This window comes from Cynocephalus volans, chromosome 3 (genome assembly GCF_027409185.1).
Source record: "Cynocephalus volans isolate mCynVol1 chromosome 3, mCynVol1.pri, whole genome shotgun sequence".
NCBI lineage: Eukaryota > Metazoa > Chordata > Mammalia > Dermoptera > Cynocephalidae > Cynocephalus > Cynocephalus volans.
Genome location: NC_084462.1, coordinates 126,134,453 through 126,158,482, shown reverse-complemented (window position 1 = coordinate 126,158,482; position 24,030 = coordinate 126,134,453).

Sequence of the window (24,030 nt, the reverse complement as noted above, 5' to 3'; positions counted from 1 at the left end):
CAAATTATACCCCATAAATATGTACAATTACAATGTGTCAATTAAAAATAAATTAATAAAATAAAATAAAATTATAGTGAAAAAACTAAATTATACACAATCCCTACTGCAAAGAAATATTTAGTATCATTCTCTAATATGTTAATCAATGTGTTGTCCCCTCCAAAACTCATGTGGAAATTTGATCTCCAATGTAGTAGTGTTGGAAACTGATTGAGTCACAGGGGCGGATCCCTCATGAATGGATTAATGTTCTCCCTGCGGGAGGGGGATTAATGAGTGAGTTCTCACTCTATTAGCTCCTGCAAGAACTCCTTGCTTAAAAAGACCTTGGCACTGCCCCTCTCTCTCTTGCTTCCTCTCTCTTGTTGCCTCTCGCCATGTGATCTGCTTGTACCTGCCAGCTGCCTGCTGTTTTTCCGCCATGAGTAGAAGCAGCCTGAGGCCCATGCCAGATGCAGCTATCCCAGAATCGTAAGCCAAATAAACGTCTTTTCCTTATAAATTACCCAGTCTCAGGTAGTTCTGTTATAGCAACACAAAACGGACTAAGATATGAGACCGCACCCTTTTTCTAAGCAAAAACAACAGATGGCCTAAATGGATAAAAGGTGGCACCCAAGGGAAGTTAAGGGGGAGGGCTAGGCATAGAGACGCAAGGCACATGCACATTTGACCTTTTCAAGGATTGGCCTAAGGTTGGAAATCCCCGCCTGCTAAGCATATAAATATGATCTTTTGTGTTACAATAAACGGAATTTGTCAGGTCTGCCACTGGCTGACGTGAACAGCCCTAGCCTCGTTGCTTTCGGTGGGCGAGCGAATGGCCCGGGATTCCTCTTTCCCTCCTGTCCCCTTTGGAAGGAGATGGGGGAAGAGAGCCGTGAAGAGAGGTGAGCACACCGCGAGCCCCAACTCAGCCTGGTCAAAGGACACTCAGAGGCGGTGGGGGTTCTGTCGAGCAGTTCCGTTTATTATCACACAAGCACTTGCTTTTAAAGGCAAATGGGGAAGGGAGGTTTTTTACATAATCTTATCAACTTAAAGGTCAAGAGAGCATGCATCCTGTCTCAATGCCTAGTTATTGCAACCACGAGCGCGGAAGCGCGTTTTTGGCCAATAAGGACTAAGGCAAGGTTCCCTCAGACACTCCCACCCTACTTCCTCCCGGTGCCGTCTTAGGCTGCCACGTTAATACGCCCTTGTGGGCCTATAATGGCACTACTTGTAATGTCACTTAAGGTGGCATTAGTTTTAAAAGCCCGACATATTCCCCCTTTTTGTTTTAATAAGGCAGCTAGAGGCGGCTAACCTTCCCAGCCTCGCCTCCATTCCCTCTGGTGGCTGTGCCTGTCTTAGGTTGTTTCCCTCTGGAAATCTTACCCGTCATTGGCTATCCAGCCAAGCGTGGGCGGGGCAGAGCCTTAGAGATTGGCATTGATGTTTTAAAGGGCCATATTGACCCAAGTGCTGTCAGGGCTTTCATTATGGGCCACCTCCTCTACCACCTGGGTCAGCATTATGAGATAAGTGGTGTTGCGCCTTATAAGGGACACAACCCCTGGCGAATGGCATAAGGCCTCAAGATGCTAGGGGGCCTGCCAGGGAGGACAGCAGGGTGGTGAGCCACGGGGAACTTGAAAGCCAGCTTTGGAACCAATTACTATTACCTTCGCGTTCCTTTTTTGCTTTTCTAATCCTTCTCTAAGCTTAGCTAGGGAATCTTTGACCACTCCAGAGTGGTTGGCATAGAAGCAGCACTCTTCTTTGAGGGCGGCACATAATCCTCCTTGCTGTAAGAACAACAGGTCTAGTCCACGTCGATTCTGTAAAACAGCTTCAAAAAGTGATGTTAGTGATTTTTTTTTTTTAATGTGATACAGACACCTCCAAGCGGCTTGTATGACCTCCCAGGTTTGGTTGGCTGGCTCCTGGGGACCTTCCCCGGTGGCAGAGGCCCTTGTCCTTGTTGACCTGAGGAGGGCGGCCACTGGGAGCATCCACAAAGGGTTCATAATGCAGTCTGAAACATACAAACAATAAACTCCTCAGGGTCCTCAGTACCCTGGGTGTCTGGCAAGAACTTAAGATTTTTGGCTGGGACCCATATAGGGGTTGACTCACTGAGGGGGAAGACACAACCAAACCCTCGACCCATAGTTAGCAACGGGTCAGGGCCCCTCCTCTGGCCTGTTAAGGGGTCTTTCCACCACACTTTACTTCCGGGCGTGGTGGCTGAGCTGACCAGTGTTTCTGGAAGGCAGACAGGGGTTCATTTTCGGAAAAATTTAGGATGTTTAAAGTTAGGAGTGCCTGTCCACTGCTGATGAGGGCTGGTGACTCCCCGTTTTTGTTTTAATAATTGATTTTTTAGGCATTGGTGATGCCGTTCAACAAAGGCTTGTCCTAGGGGTTATAGGGAATTCCTGTAGTATGTTTAATGTTCCATTGTATTAAGAATTCTTGTAAGGCTTTGCTAGAAAAACAAGGCCCATTATCTGTTTTAATTTGTGCTGGCAGCCCTAAGGTGGCAAAACACTGCAGCAGGTGATTTTTTGCATGCTTGGCAGCTTCACCTGCGTGTGCTGTGGCCCAGCACGCGTGTGAATAGCTGTCAATGGACACAAAAACATATTTGAGTTTCCCAAAAGGTGGGAAGTGAGTTACATCAGTTTGCCACAGCACATTAGGCTTGAGTCCCCTAGGATTGACCCCTGGAGGTTGTAAGGGGGGGTACTTGCAGATAAGGAAGGCATGACTTGCATGTGTGTACAATCCTTTTTAGCTGTGAAATAGGTATATTTGGAAACCTGGCATGTAGACCTCGCCAGTTTACATGAGTTAAAGTGGGCAATTGGCTGGCACTATCTATTATATGTATTTTAGGGCTCTGAGAGGCAAGAGTGTCTGCCTGGGCATTTCCAGTGGCTAGAAATCCTGGCATCCCTTGATGACCCCGAAGGTGTTGAACAAAAATAGGGTTATTGCGGCCTTGTAAGGTACTCCTTACTTGTATCATAAGGGAGGAGATGGGATTACAATCTAAGCAAATGTGGGCTCCTGGAAGCCCAGGGAGAAGATTGGCTGCATATAAGCTGTCTGTAAAAAGGTTAATGGGGCCTGGCACCTTTTGCAGGGCAAGGAGTATAGCGAGCAGCTCTTTGTATTGTGCCGACCCATCACAGGGGTGAAAATGAGTAGCGGGGGCCGCCTGTGATGTGGTGCGTGGGGGGTTGTAAATAATTACAGCAGCCCCTGATTTGCCACCATCCGTGAAGACATTTCAGGCGTCTACCAGGGGTTTGGCGACAAAAAGCTGTGGGTTAGTCCATGACAGCTCTTTGAAGGTGGAGACCCATTTATTGTTGCCATAGTGGCAATCAACAACCCTGAGATACCCTTCTAGAGCCAGTGCCAGCTGGTTTTGATATTGAGCTAACTATGTAAAATCTGTCAAGCGGAAGGGGACGACAATTTTCTGTGGTTCCTTTGCGAAACATCTTAGTGAGCATTCCCTTCTGTCAGGTCCGCCGCCGGCTGACCCGAACAGCCCTAGCCTCATTCCTTTCGGTGGGCGAGCAAATGGCCCGGGATTCCTCTTTCCCTCCTGTCCCCTTTGGAAGGAGATGGGGGAAGAGAGCCGTGAAGAGAGGTGAGCACACCGCCGGCCCCCCAAAAACAGCCCGGTTAAAGGACACTCAGACGTGGCGGGGGTTCTGTCGAGCAGTTCCATTTATTATCACACAAGCACTTCCTTTTATAGGCAGATAGGGAGGGGAGGTTTTAACTTAATCCAATCAGCTTAAAGGTCAAGGGCATGCATCCTGTCTCAATGCCTAGTTATTGCAACCACGCAGTGGTCAGGAGCGCAGAAGCACGTATTTGGCCAATAAAGGCTAAGGCAAGGTTCCCACAGACACCCCCAACCTACTTCCTCCTGGCACCGTCTTAGGCTGCCACATTAATACGCCCTTGTGGGCCTATAATGGCGTTGCTTGCAATGTCACTTAAGGTGGCGTCAGTTTTTAAGGCCCGACAATTCCCCCTTTTTTGTTTTAATAAGGCAGCTGGAGGCGGCTAACCTTCCCAGCCTCGCCTCCATTCCCTCCGGTGGCTGTGCCTGTCTTAGGTTGTTTTCCTCTGGAAATCTTACCCGTCATTGACTATCTAGCCAAGTGGGGGTGGGGCGGAGGCTTAGAGATTGGTGTTGATTTCTTGAAGGGCCATATTGACCCAAGGGCTGTCAGAGCTTTCATTGTGGGCCACCTCCTCTAACCTCGTTCCTTTCAGTGGGCGAGCAAATGGGCCCGGGATTCCTCTTTCCCTCCTGTCCCCTTTGGAAGGAGACAGGGGAAGAGAGCCGTGAAGAAAGGTGAGCACACCGCCAGCCCCAACCAGCCCAGTTAAAGGACACAGATGTGGCAGGGGTTCTGTTGAGCAGTTCCATTTATTATCACACAAGCACTTGCTTTTATAGGCAGATTGGGAGGGGAGGTTTTAACATAATCCAATCAGCTTAAAGGACAAGGGCATGCATCCTGTCTCAATGCCGAGCTATTGCAATCACACAGTGTTCACGAGCGCAGAAGCACGTATTTGGCCAATAAGGGCTAAGGCAAGGTTCCTGCAGACACTCCCACCCTACTTCCTCCCGGTGCTGTCTTAGGCTGCCACATTAATTCGCCCTTGTGGGCCCATAATGGCACCGCTTGTAATGTCACTTAAGGTGGCGTTAGTTTTTAAAGCCCGACAGGAACTGCCTGACAGAACCACCGCTGCGTGTGTATGTGTTTGTTCCCTATCTGGGAGAGCAGCGGTGTGCTCACCCATCTCTTGGGATCTCTTTTTGCCCCGCATCCTGGCGGGGAGAAAAGGGCAATCCCTTTGGCCCCAACCCTCTAAGGAAAGGAAAAACCTGTTGGGGTCCCGTACGGCTGCCAGAGATGCCCGACACTAAGACAATGAGTTTATCTTTCCTTCTAGTATCAGGCAGGTTTAGAATGATTATATGGTTTAAGTTATGAAGTAATTTCAAGGGACTATATAATATAACTGCAAATACAGCCACCACTACTGCTTCCACTAATATTTACTAATGGCTTTCACTTTTTGCGTGCGTATAACAGAACAGGCACTGTGATAAGTGCTTTTTATACATTGTCTCCATTGTATTTTGCAACATCACTGAGAATTGCAAGCATATACAAGACAAAGGCTCATAGAGGTGATTGGCCCTGACTCTTTCCAACTCCAGAATCTGTCATTTCACAAGGCCACACTGTGTATCCATTTATGCAAACTATATATAGTACTCATTAATGCAATGTGCCTGCCCCTTCTTTATAAAAATAAATCATCAAGGCTTGGGAAGCTGGCTGGACACCCACATCAAGCCTCAGTTTCCACCACATTCTTCCCTCCATTCATCAGTTACACTGAGAGACTTGAGAGTCTGAACTTGCATATTACTCTGCAAAGCCTCCTCATGTAACTCACATCTGAATCTTCCAAAGTTCACTGCTACCTTATTCATGTTTTTATTATAGTTTTACAACTTTGCATTGTTATAATTCATATTCCTGTGTCTATGCTAAAATACAAGATAACTGAGCACATGATTTATGCCTTTCATTTTTGTGCTCCCTGTTCTTAATACATTGACTGGGAAAGAATAGATATTAAATAAATAATTATTGAATAAATTACTGTGTCTCCTCAAGGAAGAAGATTTACTGTAGAGAGATATGGGCTGCTGCCTGACATATCTAGTCTACAAAGGTTGGCTGACATTGCAAATTTTTGCTTTGGATGGTCTCTTTCTTCTGCATAATTGTTTCAGCAATTTCCATTTAATCAATATTATCTCATGACATATATTATTTCATTCAATCTAGTCAACGCATAATTTGCTTCCTGTGATACAACTCTCCTTTAAAATACCACAACTACAATTCAGTGGAAGTTATAAAGATAAAGCTGTGATCTTTGGATGTCATTGTCTACGATGATCAGAATTGGTTGATCAGAAATCAAGAGAAGAAGAATACAATTGAATTGTCTAAAGGTTTTACGTCTTATTCAACTGCAGTGTTGAACTGCAAGTGTGTGAGAAAGAGAAAGGGAGGAAGGGAATACAGAAAAGCAGTACTGAATTTTGGAAGGTAATTTTAGCACACGTTGAGCTGTGTGAATAGAGTAGAGGAATTTTCCAGAAGCAGCCTTAAGAACTGAGAAGCCTTGTAATGGTGGGACGACACAGAAAAGGTAAAATCTTCAATAGAATCTTCAAATAAATCTCAGAAAAAGATGTATAATCAAATTGTAAAGTTAAGGCTAAACTAAACTTCTAGAGTAATTAGTAGATTTGAGGGTAGAAGTGTATTCAAAAATGTTTATCATAATGAAAGAAGGACCTCACCATTTCCTATTGATATATGATGAAGTATAATCAATAATATATTTCTAAGGTTTTTCTATTTTTAATTTTAAGACACCCATATTTTGATAGTGTATGTAGATATTCTCAATTGAAAACAACATAGCAGTGTATTCTAGATTGTATTAAGTAGTGCTTGTGGGATTTGGGAAGGCAGAGAGCTAGAAAGAAATTAAGCCAGGTAGGTTATATAACATTATGTCACCAAAGAGCTCTACTAGTAGCTCTACTTTTATCTGATCTATTTATTAGGATTCCTGGTAAGCCCTTGAAGAAAAAAAAAAAAATGTTGCCAAAACAAAACAAACAAAATAATATCTAAAAAAATATATTCATCGGTGTCAAAACAGAAAAAAGGGAAAAAAGAAAAAAAGAAAAGCATTGGATGTTTAAAATAGAATAGGTTACTCAAGTAATGAGAGAGTCTGAGAAACCAAACGGATTTCAGGGAAGCAACTCAGAGGATAGAGACTGCAGTAAGCCAGTACTACCATGCCCAGGCAAAAAGAAGAAAAAGAGGACATGTTCTAAAAAGAACCCAGGATTTGGGGTCACTTGACCTCTTTTTCCATTTCTTGGCTTCACCTTTTTCTCTGTTAAGCACATTTTCCAACTGACTTTCCTTAAAGAATCTTCAGATCTCTGTAAAATGTCCTTGAGAAGGCTGATACATTTAACTAGGTTTTCCCACTGGCTGGTGAAATTTTCACTGAAGCAAGGAGTGAGGCATCCTGATAACTAAGGCTTGGGTCGTGTGCCACGTGCTTCCTCCCAGGACTAGGAGTGGGTTATGTTAAAGATAAGAGATATGAAGTCAGCTCTAGCAAAACCTCCAGGTCTGTGTTTATCATGGGATGGAAGGGAGGTGACAGTTGTTCTCCAAAAGAAAGGATGCTTCAAGACAAAACAATATATTTAGTACCATTAGAAATTTCCATTTTCACTGCACAAAGCTTAGATCACTTGGCAGTTATATTCTGTTCACAGTATACTAACGGTAGCTCCACCCACTCAAAAAGCATCTGGGAAAACAAATGAGTGAGATACTGAAATAGAGATACCTCGCATCCCACATATTTATACATATTTCAAAAGTAAAACATCACAAGTCTTTATTATTTAAATATTATTGTTAAGCTTTGTGACCCTTGTATTTGACACATACCTATATATTGAGACCACAAATGAAATTTGATATTCCAGAGAGGCACAGTAGCAAGTCCAAGTCTTTTTCCAGCAATATCAGCATTATCCAATGTTTGACTTGTATGACAAAGTGTCCAGAACTTAAGTGCAGTGGGAGAAGGTGAAGAAATGAGGAGCAGCAGACTCCCTGACTAATTGCTGGCTTCAGCAAGTAACAGTGGCAATGACCATATATGAAAAGAGAAGGAAGAATGAAAAGTGGAAGTAGGGAGAGCCACCCCTAGTGTTAGCTGCGTTTTTGAAAGGGCCATCGTGATGGCCTTCATAAGGAAGAAGGAACAGAAGCCTCCCTGGATGCCCCAGTGGAAGCTGAGCTTTCGCCTGAGTGTACAGTTATGTGTTTACGTGAGAGATGTTTACAATTCAGATGATACATACTGTAAAATATCAGTATTGCTGAGTTAAAGTTTTACCTCTGAAAAGTATGCACCATATCCAACGCTATGAAATTATGGCTATTTTTTATATCGCAGAGTTTATATTCTTCAACAGTATGAGGATAAAAAGCTAAAAAGAAGTTTTAATAAGTGATTAGAAGTCAACACTACATTACAGGAGAATGAGCATAAAATTTGCTAACAGCTTTTCATCACCTACATCATGCATAAATACCACAATAATAATACGCATGACACAGAATATCTGTTGAGTTATCACAGGATTGTAATTCTCAAAAGTTTTTCATTCTAAATTTCATTTCAGAGGAATATAAGAATAATATAGCAGTAAAATTAAATAGCAATACAAAATAGAGAGGCAAAAGGCATTAGTTATATGAACAGCAAGGTATTAGGATGCTTTTAAGTGAGATTAGATTTACAATACACAGAAGGTCACTGAGGCAAATAGAGAAAAGTTGTACTAAAATGCATAGATTTCAATATTACACAGACTTCTTTTTTTTGTAGGTGGAAGGAATGAAATCACTGCTAAATAAGAACTAGGAAGAGGAAGTAATTATGTTTGAAAGCATAATTTATGTTTACTATGATTTCAAAAATAAAAGATATCTTCCAAAAATGAAATTAAATTTACCATCATTAATTACGTGTAGTGTAAAATATTTAAAAATTAACAATTACTTCTTTATATTCTCCAAAACCACTGCCTATCCACATTTAATGTACAGTTGTGTTGTTGAAAATATGTCTGAATTTATAGTCTTTAGCTTTGAGCTTACATAGCATACTTTTCTGACTGTTAATGAACATTGAGAAGTTGAATTATTCTCAATACTTATTTTAATTGATACCATTTGCTGCACATCCAATTATTCTAGAGAAAGATAATCTCACACTTAGGAAAGTAGGCAGCTTACACCAAACCCAAAAGACATTGGTAAGTGAAAATCTGTTATATAAATATTCTGATGCCTGTCTTTGGAAAATAAAATGTATAGATTATAATATACTACATGTTGAATCATATTTGTGTTTGCTCTTTGGACTTACCTGATAATCAATCAACTACAGAAATAATACTGATTTTTAGTACGAAGCTCCAAATGTAAGGGATAGCTATGTTCTTTCTGTTTTCCTCCAGATGTAGTTCTGGTCTTATTTTATTCTTGTCATTATATTCGGATCAATTTTTGTCCAGCTCAGTAAACAATAACATGCAATGATTTAATTTTCGACCAAATAGGACAACAGTATTTACCAGTTTCTCTATTATCTAAATGTTCACTTCTCATATCAGGCAGAAACTACCCAAGGTCCTTCCCTGAGGAAAAATATCACCAAAGTTGGGAAATAACCATGAATCTATTTCTTGTTTCTACTTTGTGTTTGTTTTTGCACCACTGCTAGTACCAATGGGGTCTTAATCTCCTTAATACAATGTTAGACTTCAAATTTAACCCCTAGGGATAAAACTTTCTCAGATCTTTGTGAATTGTGGAAAATGTTTGACTTATTTAATACACAAAGACTTGGGGGAAAAAACTATAATTACTGTTTCATAAGTTATTTCCAAGGAAATTATGGCCATTCAAAAGAAAATAAAAACCCTTTTTTAGTATATATATATTTTTTCCACTGTAGTAACACAAAATGCAAATATAGAATACAAAATATACAAAAGTACAAAAAATATTTAAAAAACCCAAACTATTTTTGGTGTAGATTTACTGCAGATAAAATTGAGAGAACACAGAAAAATTTTGTAATATTTACTAGAAAAGTCAAATGCAAGACAGTTAATCTGTTACTAAATTCAATTTATGTTTCAGTGATGTAGCAGTTATTATTATGGGAAATTTAATATACAAGAATAATTTTTTTGATGGTTCACAGTCAATTTTTCAAGTAATGCAGTGAAAATAGTTCTTAAATAAAAGTGTGAGCCACTAAAGAGAATAATATGCTAGAAATAAATTTAGTATTTTTAGCATGTGCAGTTTATTATCTTAAAATAAGAATAATGTTATTATGCGTTGACCTCTGGAGTTAAGCAATTTAGGTACTAGTTACCTCCTGTATAATCCTATTAAGTTTTAATTACTAGGCATGTGAGCATGTAATCCTTAGTTATCTATAAAGTGCAGAGAATAACTTACTTCCTAACTAAAGCCAGAAAAAGGAAGCAGAAAATTTCTGCAATTAATGATTCTATAAACAGAAGTTCTTCTAAGATTGTGTAGTATGTTGATACAAATAATATACAATAAACACATTAATTGCATATAGAGATATATGCCATGTTAGGTGAGTGTTTTTGAAATACACACACACACACACACACATATATATATATATAAGGATGCTTCAAAAAGTTCACGGAAAGATTTGTATGACCTTTCAATTCTATTTTTCCATAAACTTTTTGAAATACCCTCGTACAGTTTTAGTTTTATCGAGCACCTATGTTATTTCTAGACATTGCTTTAGGTGCTGGAAATATGAGAGTAAAAAAATAGAAAAAGTCTTTGCCTTCATGGAGTTCATTGTGTGGATGAGGCAGAAAATATATATAAAAAATATGTGGACAAGTAGTTAGGGATTATTTAAAGAAAATTAATTTTGGTAATTGGATGAAGAGTGCTGAGGTCTGTATTGGCTGTTTAGGTGACTTTTCAGAAAGGAACTGATGACATGAAGGAGTAAATCATACTTGTCACTAGGAAGAACAAAACAATGAATAATACTTAATCCATGACTCTAAGGTCCTCATTGCTTTAAAGAAGAAACAGACAGGTGTCCAGTTATCCAAGGCAGGTGTGGTAAGTGCCATAAAGAGGTAAATGCTTCAGAAGAGAGACAGGGTGAGGCCGGCCTGTGGCTCACTCGGTAGAGTGCGGTGCTGATAACACCAAGGCCACGGGTTCGGATCCTGTATAGGGATGGCCGGTTTGCTCACTGGCTGAGCCTGGTGCTGACAACACCAAGCCAAGGGTTGAGATCCCCTTACCGGTCATCTTTTTAAAAAAAAAAAAAAAAAAAAAAAGAAGAGAGACAGGGTGAAATGATTTCCATCTTGATGAACAGAGAACAACATGGAATTAGTGCAGTGTACTGAAGAATATGTGCATGTTATTATTAAGGGAATTTTAGGTGAAAGATGCCATATGAACAGAAATATGGATAAAAGAAAATAAAACATAGGGTATCATTAACAGCAGCAAGCCCGTACTGTTGAATATTTATTTGATTTTTTTTAGAAATGGACAATATTGAACCAGAGCCAATTCTAGGTTGGTGGAAATTTGTTCGAAAATGAAGTGTGACAGAAACAAAAATTAAGTTTTTTATGTGATTTGTAAATTAATGAAAATATGTTCTCTAATCATGCACTTTTTCTTGCTATAGTCTCCACTACCTGGATAGAGTGGTCATGGTGAGAAAAGATGTCACAAGAATGAAAAAAAAAAAAAAAAGAAAGAAATCTTAAAGGGATGATTTTGTGACAGAACAGTTACAGAAGTGACATAACAGTAAAAGATAAGAACTTAGTATTGCTTTAATGGCAAATAGCATTAGGATTAGGGAATAGTACTCAAAATCATATTTACTTACTTCTAATTTAAAATGAACATATGTATCTATTTTTATGCTTTTTAGAGATTTTGGTCAAAATAAGTGACAGACATCATAGAACTCTTTGGAAAAAGTAAGTTGTACACATTGTTTGGTTTCGATAAAGATATCCAGATTCTCCAAGCTCAGAGTCCCTCTTCTGTAACACAGCCCAATGCATGTTCAGACATTTATCTGGGCACATCTGCATGATCCTGTGGGACTGCGGGGCAAGGGTATCTGCTGCAAATAGGCTGATGATCATACAGCTTTCTCTACCATGAATAATACAATCTTGGGTCTCTGACCCAGGAATCTTTCATCTTTTGCCAGTATCCATGAAGCTGTGTCAGACTAATTTGTTAGCTTGCAAGTAAGGTAAAATATCAGACCCTTCACAGTTCTTGACATGGAATTAAGAGGATGTGTAAATTGTTTCATAAGTGTTACCTGATACAGTTGTGCGTTGCTCAAGGATGACAATACATTCTGAGAAATGTGTCATTAGGTGATTTTGTCCTTGTGCAAGCATCATAGAATGTACTTACACAAACCAAGATGGAATAGCCTACTACACAGCTAGGCCATACAGTATAGACATTATAATCTTATGGGACCACTGTCGTATATGTGGTCCATTGTTGGCTGAAATGTCATTATGAGGTGCAAGACTGTATTCCACCCTAGACCTACTGATCAGGATCTCTGGGATCTGAAATATTATCAGGCTCCCCAAGTAACTCATCTGAACAAACTCTTTTAGAATCACAATTTTAGCATATTATTCACTTTATCATCTGTTAAAACCAATGAAGTATATATATTTTTTCCAAAGTGTAAGAAATATGGGGATGCAGATTGATCAGAGATTGGAATATTATAGATAGCAATATTTGAACTGAGGTCTTCTCTGCCCAATTTAACATAAATATTTAACTAAAAAATTAAGTTAGCTTTTCTATTAGCTCAGAACTCTCTCTAAGCCCCTTTTCTTCGAAAGGAGCAAATACTTTCTTCTGGTTTATGTAGAAAGAGCTCACATGTCAGTATTTAGATATGAAAATCTGATTGCTGTCCTTTACTTTGACCCAATGTCCAGGTAACATGAATCTGATAGACTTAAAGCTTTTCTGATTTAATTTACTCTTTTTTTCCTTATTTCTTTTTCTGTCCATTTGTAGTGGATTGGATTATGTCTCCTCAAAACTCACTGAAGCTTCAGTTGTGTTCCTGAAGTTTTACATATTAGAAACAGCCCCCACTGTGACTGTTAAAAAGGTGGAAAATCCTATTATGGTAATTGAAAGGTGGGGCCTGAAGCAGGTGATTGGATTATAGGACCAACCCTGCAGTACTGAATGGATTAATAATGGTGGTCAGGGCCATGGTTTGGAGGACTTTAAAAAGGGAGTGAATGAGGTGGTTAGTTTGTCTCTGCTCTCTCTGCTCCACCATTTTCACAGTGTGATACCTTGCCATCACTGAAGTCACCACCAAAGGAAGTCTTCACCAGATGTGTTCTCTGGACTTTGGACTTCCAAGCCTCTAAAACTGTAAGCAATAATTTCATTTTCTTATAAGTTACTCAGTTCCCCATATTTTGTTATAAGCAACAGAAATGGACTAATGCACTATTACCTTCTTTCACATACCTTTGCTTCTCTGGTCTGGAGTTAAATCAGTCTTCTATTTTCTTCTAGAGACTTTGTGCCTTATCATAATTCAGGACTTTTGCCTATCTATTTTTACATACTATGTATAGTTTGCTCTTGTTTACAAAAACTGGGCTATACAAATGTAAACAATAAAATATATAATCTGTTCATCAGAAGGCATATAATTTGAGCAGGGGTAGGAATTCCTCTTATCCATCAGAAACTTACCTGAAGATACAATTGATGTTATGGAGTCATGTGTATAAGTTATTGTTCCCAAGGGAAGACCAGGAGATGCATACTGCCTGTTACTGTAATAGGAAAGCAATCTATTCAGTGCCCTGAATATTCAATTTGCTTGTTGCAGCAACCTGGGCTGTCACCTCAAAGTAGTTTTTCTATAGTTCTTTTCGGCTGAAGTCACTTTAAAATTAATAGACTGTTAACAAAGTATACATTTACAGTCTGCGGTGGATAAAATGGGATCATTTAAACATGATATTTTGGGGAATGACATGCTGTATTTAACATAGTGTGGTAAAGCAGTACTAATACTATCTCTCAGTGGTTCCTGCCAATTAAGTTGATAGTACAGGTTACAGTGGTCAATTTTGATGTCTATGGAATTGCAAAATCATGAAATGCATTATCCAGTATGAAAAACCTTCACAAAAACACTATAGATGAATCAAGGATCCAAAAAAACCAAAACCAAACAAATAAACAAACAAAAAAAACCCAGAAAAATCCTGGAATGAATTTAAAATTCTTTTAAGATAAAATTCTTTCTGTACAAGCTCAATTAGGTATTTTTTCACCATCTACCATGCTCTGATGTTCAAGGCCTGATTTTTTTTTTTTTTCAGATTAATGCCTTATGCTGCTTACTAAATAAAAGTGAAAGGAAACATAGATTTTTGCTGTTCAGTTTTTCAAAACACTACTGGACGTTCTTTAATCATTCATGAACCATTCGGTATATACCATCTTGGCAGAGAAAAAAACATCGTGGTTTGAGTTTAAAGTTAGCTTGTTGAAAGTGAACCATCTTTAGCCATTGTTACATCCTACCTAGACGGGTGAAAGGATCAAGAGCACAGAGTTATCGATATCTGATATGATCACATTTATAGCTCTCTTACCTTGTATAGTAGAAGAGCAGAATGGAACAGACCATGGGATATTTTAAATTCAGTCTAGACTTATTATGATAGATTAATCACATATTCTCCATCAGGAAAGCATTTACCCCAAGATTATAATAAGTTGCATTTTGTCTTACTGCTTTGTTGTTGAGGGTATTTTATTTTCATGTAAAAGAAACATCAAAAACACACATTTATCTCCCCTACCAATGTGTGGGAAATACATTTTCTATTTCCCTTATATGATATGTAATATCACATATTTATCATGTCTTCTAAGAAAAACAAGTTACAATATACTCCAATTTGTATACAAAACTTTCTTTCACTTCTTAGTTACCCGCACATCTTGTTATGCTTTCATAACTAAGATCCTTTAATTATGCTAGGATGCATTTGAGCTAGCATGTACATATTACAGCATTGCTAAACCTGGGGTTTTAATCTATTGGCATTTAGATAATGAATCAAGTGATTTTCCCATTTAATATAACCCGATCCTGTTGGGAAAATCAACATAGGCAAGATGAGATAATTATTTTTAACAGGCATCCATTAAAAATACATAACATCTATTAATTTACATTTATTTCTCCTATCTCAGTTCTAAGAAGTCTGTTTACATTTTTTGACATATAGTAGGGTAAGAGTTAAGAATCCATGTTCTGATGTCAGAAGTTGTTTCAAATAGCCACTTGACTATTTAACAGTAGGGAAACTTCAGACACATTACTTACACTCTCTGCGTTTCAGTTGCCTTATCTATAAAAAAGAGTGTACGAACAAAGAGTTCATCTTCAAGGGTGGTTGTAAGTGTGATGCATGTGATCGGGGCAGTGTGTGTGTGTGTGCGTGCATGTGTGCGTGTGCGTGTGTGTGTGTGTGTGTGTGTGGAGGGGGTGGGGTTCTATCACAGTGCCTGGCATTTCGTGACTGTTAACTAGTATCAGTTGGTATTTTTAACCTCTTTTTAAGGTTGTATGAGTTTTGGGTTCAATGATTTGTTTTAAAAAAAATATTTTTAACCTTTAACACATAAAGCTTTGCATGCTATATTTTTTTGTTTCTTTAACAATAAATGGAACAATAATCAATCACATTGCATATCGACAAAATAAAATGCAAAAAAAAATGTAAAAAAAAAACCCAAAACAAAACAATAAATGGAATAGAAAGTTGTTAATATTTCATTCAAATTGATACTACAAATACAACTTAAATTTTAAAAAATTACCACTTCAGAAATTGTGAGGATTACTTTTTAAAACATGGCATTTTATTTGAGGCTAATAATAGAGTTGAATTTTGAAATGAAAGATTTCCAGAACATCACATGAAGTCTTCTTCACCTCTCCTAGACAGAACTATCATTCCCTCCTTCTTTGTGCCCATTATACATTCTGCACAGCTTTACCACATAGTTACCATTTTATAAATACTGTTTTCAGTGTGTCCATTTTATCATATTGTGAGTAATCTGAAGGAAGATGTCATTTGTTTATATGAGACCATATTTAATGTTCTACCTTGAGTATTATAAATATTCAATATGTGTTTGTGGAATAAACTACTCTACATAAGTTATACATATATGACATTAAAAATTGAAAATTTACAACTGTGTCATTTTACCACTTTATTTCTATGGTCATCATTAATGCCTTTAGGGAAACACTTTAAGATTTGTATGAGACAGAAAGCAGAACAGATTGAACTGTTTAACTAGTGTTGCTCAATAAGAAGACATGATATGTGTCTATGCTGAGCATTAATTGCCAATTCAAGACATTACAGAGTTCACACTTCTGTTTGTCAGGGCTATCAGCAATGCTCTATAGGGTACTACTTTATCAGCCTGGGGCACTGAGGACCTGAAATAAATACAGATTTCCTGGTGACGCTATGAGTGACCATACAATGTGAGAGAGAAAGAAATATTTTTGTGAAAAGCTATTTTTTTCCTTGACTTTAATTCTTCTCCTAACCAGAATTCTAACTGATACAATATTATATCACATAAGACAAAATTTTAAAAAAAAATATGTGAAGATGGCTTTAGTTTACATTGTTCAAAAGAAGAGAGAAAAATAAGGTGGAGAACAAACATGGATTTAAAAAAGAGGCTTATATACAGATCCCAAGGGCTTAAATTCCTGCTCTGTGACAGCCACACATTTACTTCACTCTGAAAAGCACAGAGGCTTTCTTAGTCTTTCTTGAGATGTAACTTTGAAAAGTAGTCTAAGCAGATAAAACATAAATATACATTAACAAATATAATTATGTATTTTCTACAATGATGATATAAATTGTATGGTTGATGCAATTTTAATTCCAATTAAAAATTCACATGTGTTTGCATATTAGAAGATAATTTATAAAAATCAAAATGTTAAAGTGATCACCTTAAGACTGAATTATCAGAATTGTTGTCAGGATCTTAGGTGATTTCCTTTCTTTAAGAATTTTACCAATTTTACTAATATTTTACACTAATATTTCAGAGACTTTCTGTTTGTTTCCCCAACGTTTGTAAGATATCTTTCAAATCCTAAGAACTTCAAAATAATACATTTAATTATTATTAAATGTAAAGAACATTGTAGAAAGGACAAGTCTAAGAATAGACAACACCTGATTCTTTAAAAATCACCAAGAGTTTTAGCTACCTAAAATACACACACACACACACACACACAAACACACACAATTTTAAAGATCCATATAAATCCATATTTTTTCTAAGAAAATGATTGAATGTCTTACTATATCTCACATTCAATAAAGGAAAAAAAGATTAGCAAAACCCCTGCCAAATTACATTTTATCTGTTTTATTTTAACTAGCTTAAAGGTATTTTATAATATAATTTATGTTTCTTAGGCATTTTCAGTTCACTTCTTCAATTTAGGCTTAGCACAATATCCGAAGCTATATAAAAGAGATGTTGAGTTGGGGGAATCATGTAAGGAAATATTTTGTATAATGTATGAGAACCCTTAATTAAAGAGGAATAAATTAGAAGTGTTTAAGCAATCAAATATTCTTTCCCAAAGAATATACTAAGTGTATAATGAAACATTCTCAGTTACCTATTGCTGTGTAAAAATGCACCCAAATTAATGGCTTAGTAGGAACGATCTATTTTCTTCACAATTCTGAGGGTTGACTGGGCTCAGCTAGGTAGTTCTCACTCTGGATGACTCATACAATTGCAACGTGAAGGTGGCTGGGGTTGGGGCTATCCTGAAAACTTTCCACTCATATTTCTGGAACCTTGCATGGGAAGATGGAATAGCTGGGGGCCAGTACTTCTTGGACTCCTCTAGTCCGCCCCCACCTCTGTATCTATCTATCTGTCTAGTACCTCTCTCTCTCTCTCTCCCCCCCCCCCCGGTGTGTGTGTGTGTGTGTGTGTGTCTGTGTCTGTGTGTCTGTGTGTCTGTGTGTGTGTCTGTGGTTTCACCATTCAGCCTCAGGGTAACTGGACTCCTGTATAGTAACCAAAGTCTCCCAGAGCAAGTGTTCCAAGATCCAAGAGAGACCAGTAAAAACCATGTACAAGGCCTTTTCTAACCTTCTCCCAGAAGTCACACACTTTCACAGAACATCACTTGCACTGTATTATGTTTGCTGAGGCTGTCAAAAAGTCTTACCTGGTTTCAAAGGGAGGGGACATTGTTTCTACTCCACCTTTTGATGGAAGGAGTATCAAACAATTTGTAGATATGTTTTTCACCTGCCACTGAGATATAAATTAGCATTATAAGTTTAGACATCCAGTACACTGGAAATGTGAACATCTAAAGATCTGCAATTCAGTCTTTTAGGAATTCTGTTGCATCTGAAATGAGTCACTAAACAGTATTGCTCAGTCCACTGAAGCAGGACTTTTAGAGAGAGTTCCTGATGGTTGAACTCCTCAACACGGAGCAATTTTACTGAGCAAGCAACTTTCTATCACCTGATACTTCCTCTGCTTCCTCAGCAGCTGAGGCATCAATTGTCTTGAATTTCACTTCCATTCAAAGCAATAATGTGTTATTGATGGTGAGACATGTATGCTTGGCATTTAGAAATCCTGCAAGGCAGCTGTTTTGTTTCTTTTAAACATTAAACTTATTATAGAGAAGATTAAATACAATATTTGTTTGAAACCAAATAACACAGTACTTGGCAAGCTATACACTTAGAGTTTTGAAAAAAAATGTGTTTGAAAGGATGGTATTATCCTTTGTCAAATGGCAAAGTGATGTACAAGGTAGAGTTTTTTTACAATTCAACCAACATTTGAACAAAGCAACTATTGATTATTTTTTTTTTAAAGTTGGCTTTCATTTAAATGGGGCAATTAGTTTAAGACTGAGAATAAGCAGAATCTTGCAGTGCTACTGCTGCTGGTACCCTGTGACTAATTTAAATCTTTTAAAAGCCACATATTCTAAGTCTCTAAAGAAAAAGTTCACAGGAAATTTGTCAGGGTTGGTATGGCTAAAGTTGCAGGGAAAAACCAGCTCTCTTCAGATATGTCTTTTAAGGCTAATAGCATTCTAATTATAGAGTATGGTTGCCACCACCAGCTGAAAGCATTTTGTGGATTTAAAAAGCAAATTGAACTGAAGAAACACAGCTAATGTAACTATAGCATCTGTGGTTCTCATAGGTTTATTCAGCCAAAACCAATGTATCTCTCAAGGTGACCCAAACTAGGAGGGGGCTTTCTTATCTCGGATATATTAAATAAATCAACATTTCACAAATGATTATAAAAATAATTTGCTCTTTGTCTCCTAGAAAATATCATCAAAACTTCAAAGAATTTCAAAGAATTTAAAAAATAACACCTCCCTTTTAACAAACTTAAAATTTGATAGTACTGCCTCCTTTTCTAGATTTGTTACATTTGGCAAACATAACATGTGGCAAGATGTCGAGATAATTTGGCAAAATGTTACATCTGGCAGATGTTACATTTGGCAAAAGTTGAGATAATTACTTGCCTGACATATTCATAATTATCTCTTCTGTTATGAAGTTATTTTTCAAATGTGATTTTTATGACTAGAAACCTTACTGTGAGCAAGAGTTCTGCATTTTAAGCCTTGCTCTGTAGTCTTGGACTATCCCTTGACATTCTAACTTTGTTTCCCTCATAATTTGTATGAGAAAGCATGTTACAAAGTTCATGTTTGGCTTAAATTTTAAACATTTTCCAATGAAAATAATTGCAGTGTTCTCATTTTATTAAAGAAATATATAACACATACATTTTGAACAGCTCCTTCATCTAAAATTGACATTGCAACCTGAAGATCTAGATTATATAAAACAGAAAAAATTGGGGTAATTTTTCAAAGAATAATTCACATGTCTTGTTTTTACCTCATAAAATGACTTTCTTGGACTCTGAGAAAGTGGGACTAAGAGCAGAAATGAGGATATAGCATCTTTTCTAGGGAAGCTAGAGGACAACATAAAAGAAAAGATTGTGGTAAATGTTGTGGTTCTTTAACTCTCTTCTGAGTTTAGTATTTAAAGAATAAATATATGATTCTTCGTATATTTTATCTGACAATTTCCAAAATTCTCTAGAAAAGGCAGTATACTTTGATCATCATGACTGTTTTTTAAAAATAATTAGAGGATATATCCAGGTTTTGGTGGAAAGTAAAAACAAAATCACCTCACAACCCATAAAACCTCTCTGTGAAGGTAGAAGAGAAAGAAGACAGTTTTACTAATAAATAATCATTAAAGCACTTAGTATGTGATACACATAACAGGCAATATGCTAACAGATTGCACGGACAGAAAGAAATCTCACCCTTTTATACAGCTACACGGATACAGCCCATTACATGCATGTTCTCAGGATGAACAATAACTAATACTCAAGTAAGAGGGCTTGACAGGACCATTTGTCACACATATTTCATCCTAAATTCATGTGGTAGTAGGAGTGACCATCTGTGTTAGCTAATTGGTTTTAACCAAAGGAAAAATAAATTTCTCATATTTTTTTATGACAAGTGGTAGTTTTGTAACTTGGAGCAAGGAGCCCATCAAAGTTATATTCCTACCATCTCACAGAGACTGGGATATAGGGGAACTATCTTCCTTGATGATTACATTTCAATGAGAAGTCTCCAGGTACTTGAAAAAGACATTTCTGGGTCCTCAAGCTGTCCAGATACTTGTTTAGCTTTTAAAAATATTTGCATACATTTAAAAGAGACAAGACCTGGCAAGTTGTCTAAAGTAAATGCTTTAAGAAAAGGGAGAGAAGTCTCTTCCCTTATTTGCAACAGGGAAAATTAAGCCTCTGGTTTTAACTTGTAACTGTCCTTACAAGGGAAAGCACATTTTTATGACTGAGAGAGAAATGACCATTTATAGGATACAAACTTTTCATTTATGGATGAAGGAACTCAGGATCAGAGTAGAAAAATGATTTTCTCTGGGAAGATAGGCCCTAATTCCCACTCCAGTGTGATTTCCCTTCACTATAATTGCCTCAAGAAATGGGTTCCCCAACCACAAGAAGAGCTAGTATGCCCAGAGTGAACTGATCCCTCATATTTCACCACGTTTCTTCTACTACTTGCCTCTGCCTCATAAATGAGATTCCCCATTCTCCAATGCTCACATCTAATGCTCAAGGTCACAGTAACCAATGGATACACAGCCTTAAGCCAAGTCTTTTCTTCCATGGTTTAAGGCAGTAAAGTTCTACATAGTGGTACTTTTACAGGTGAGCTTTAAAATGTGGGAAAGTGATTGAAACGGAAAGTCATACAAGGTTTTCTAATACATATGGACTTCCTCACAGTTTTTCCTACAAATTAATAACTCAGCTCCATCCTATGCAAAGTAACAAAAAAGCTATTATGATGCTGTCATACCCAAATCTTTGAATCTTCATCCTCAGAGAAAAGTACTAGTCTTTTCAGAGTTGTAGAAATAAATGTAAGTGCATGAACGACAATAACAAAAATATTTACATGTTCTTATCAATTGGTAAATAAGAAGTAGAAGTCATAAGTTTAGAGGATGGGATCTGAATTTCGAAAGCCCTGCTTTACGTTAGCTAAATATGTTTTTAAAAATTTTTGAAGTCAATGTTTTTCAATTTAAGGGGTTTCAGAGAAATTTACAAGTCTCTACCCAAGCCCTGGTCTATTTAATGCATAATGCCAACAAAGCCACTAATCTGGAACACATTTACCTTAATTTCTCAAGTGTATACTAAGTCATTTAAGCCATCTGCCAAAGCAGTGATAGCTGAGACAAGGGCAGCATAAACTCATTGACTTTATTCAAATTAAAAAACTGGTTTCATTGTTAAACAGCCATAACAATGACAGCCAAAAGCAGTACTGGATAACAAACCTAACAGGTAAATAAATAAAAACAATACCGATCCTCAAAACTGAGTTGCGATCCGTCTAACAATGTAGACATGCAGCAAATAGCTATGAAAAGTAAATAGATAAACAAAGAGGTTGAAGTGATGTGATTGTTTAAAATAGGCCATGAGCCAGGGAATACAGACAGCCTCTAGAAACTGGAAAAGGAAACAGATTTTCCCCTAGTGCCTCCACAGGGAATGCTGACACCCTGATTTTAACCCCATGCAAGATTCATTTTACATTTCAAACCTCCAGAAATGTAAAATAATAAATTTGTGTTGTTCTAAGCCACTAAATTGGTGATAATTTGTTACAGCAGCAGTAGAAAACTGATACAGTAATACATCCTGCATTGGGCATGTTGAAATTTTTAAATGTGGACATTTTGTGCGGGAGTCATTATTCTGCCTACCACAATTAACAATTAATATTATTTGCTACCATACAATTTGTTCTCAATTCCATTGGAAACCTCTAAAAACCAGGATAGAACATGTATGTTAGCATTTTCCCACCCCCAAAAAAGAGTGAAGGTGCTACCTTACTCTTATCTTCCAACTTCCAGAAGTCTTTAGTTGAGGGTTGCTCCTTGATCAGGGGAGGGTGTGGTAACCCTTTAAAGCATGACCTGTGGCTTACAGATTAGGTTTATAAGATCAGAAATAGCCCTTAGGCAAATTAAGGCAGGGATATCTGGAAGATGGGCCAATATATATGGAAATGATAAAGGCACATGCAGCATTCAGATCGATTTATACCCCACATTAATTTTACTCTATCCCATCATTGATCATTCAAGGCAGTGGTTAACCACAATTTCTTTAAAAAAAAAAAAAATGAACTCTGGAGGGTTCATGTAACAAGCCACATTCCCAGTACTTCAGCTGTTTCCAAGGCTACAAATGGCCAGCTCCTGTTACTCTAGATTGCTTATCTAGTGGAGTAACCCAAGCCTATATCCCTGAGGAGTTTGAACTTCTTGTTACTCTGCATTTGTCAGGCCACAGTTGCTGCAATTTTCTATTTGCAGTTATCACCAGGCGTGGAAGTACCCAAAGCACCTCAGTGAATCCCCTGAGTTCCAGATATACCCATTCCTGATCCCATTATGTGATAGCAATTTTATCTCCTCATGAAAATCAAGGTAATTTATTCCAGGTCCTGTAGAAATCTAATCTACTACCAGAAATGTCCAAAATGACCAGGCAAAAGTCATAGTCAGGATGAGTAAAATCCTTGTGTAACAAAGATAGAGGCAGCCCCTTTCTTCTACTTCACCAACCATACCAGTTGTCCAGCAGAACCAAAAGATAAAGGGGTAGGAAGCACAACTTCAGTCACAACTTCAAGTGAGTGATTGATTGTGATTGCTCATACAGTGTGCCCTCTGCTGCAAAAGAAGAAAGCTTCTATGAACTTGGCTGTAAAAGCCTGTGGCTTTATACCATGCCCTAAGTTGTTATTTTATTTCATTCACACTTTAATGGCATTTAACACCAAGCCAAATTGCTCAGTTCTTATATTCACCACTGCCATCATCTCTCTCAAATGCTAGAGGATTGCATAAGCCAGTGCACCTCATTTCACTAGTATCCACAAGTGTGAGTCATTTGATTCTGGTATAACAGCAAGTCATGGCTTATCACACGATAATGTTCTTAGAACCTTCTGGCCAGTGAGTGATGTGATACAATTCCAGAATTCCATCCTGAAAAATCTGCTGCTGAATTCCAGTTCCAATAGCAGTTATCTAAGTTTAGGTTGCTCCAGAAGCTGACCCTGTGACAAATATCCAAATGCAAGTAGTTTATATGGAAAGTGATCCTTGGGAACCCCAGTACAGGAGTCAGGAAGTAAAACAGGGAAGGGAAAGGAAGGAAGCCATAAAGAGGGCATTAACAAACAAGTTACCTCGGCAGCCAAGGAGCTTAATCCAAATGGGAAACTCTGGGGGCCTACGTAGAACTCATGATTCAAGTGATCACACTGAGGGGCAATTGCTTGAAGGCTTCTCCAGGTGACATTAATTCTTTGCCATACCAGTCTGACTACGCTTGGGCAGAGAGGGTTCTGGAGTCGAGAAAAAATACTCAGGCAAATGGAAGTTTGCACTGAATGTTAGAAGTTGAGCCAGTGTTTAAGGAAAAGGTTAGATATGAGAGGAGG